The sequence below is a fragment of the Frankliniella occidentalis genome, unplaced genomic scaffold (assembly GCF_000697945.3).
Source record: "Frankliniella occidentalis isolate FOCC.00 unplaced genomic scaffold, Focc_3.1 Scaffold77, whole genome shotgun sequence".
NCBI classification, from domain to species: Eukaryota; Metazoa; Arthropoda; class Insecta; order Thysanoptera; family Thripidae; genus Frankliniella; species Frankliniella occidentalis.
In genome coordinates, this window is record NW_026267207.1 from 183563 (window position 1) to 184109 (window position 547).

Below are 547 nucleotides of genomic sequence, written 5' to 3' on the forward strand. Positions count from 1 at the left end.
AAAACTATAAAAACTTCCCCTGTCAACCCCCGCCCCGTTACATGTCGCCCAATAAGGTGGCTGGGCGGCCGCGCGCCGATGCAAGCACCTCCTTTAGGGGAAGTCGTAATCGCCTCAAAGCGTCTCGCCTCATTGCTTCTCATTACAGCGACACGCAAATCATAGCGGAATGGAGCCGGGGGCCGCCCCGCCCCGCCCCGCCCTGCCTCGCCAAGTGCCACTCCAGGACCATTCCACACATCCGCGCCCCACCCCGCCTGCAATAAGGGGAGCGGAGTGGCGGGGCGGGGCGGGGCCCGGGGTGGCGTGTGACGCGAAGGGCACGGCAAGCGCAGTGCAGTCGGAAGGCAGGTGCAGTATAAGCGGCCTGAGAGACCTCATATCGTTCCACGCGACAATCGTCGTCTGGATTAGGTCCGTGGCCTCCAAATGGTGAGCGACTGACTTTGCGACTTGTCGACTATGTGAACGCCATTTGTTGGCTCTTGTCACAAGGAAATTTTCATTGCAATACTTAATTCAACAACGATGTGCAGCCATTGCCATG

General features: G+C 59.2%; 1 protein-coding gene across 1 annotated transcript in view; it reads right to left on the reverse strand.

The window, feature by feature from the left end:
* The window catches only part of LOC113207216 (uncharacterized), a gene marked incomplete in the record, with an annotated part of 224296 nt that overhangs the window by 183419 nt on the left and 40330 nt on the right, over window positions 1-547 (reverse strand).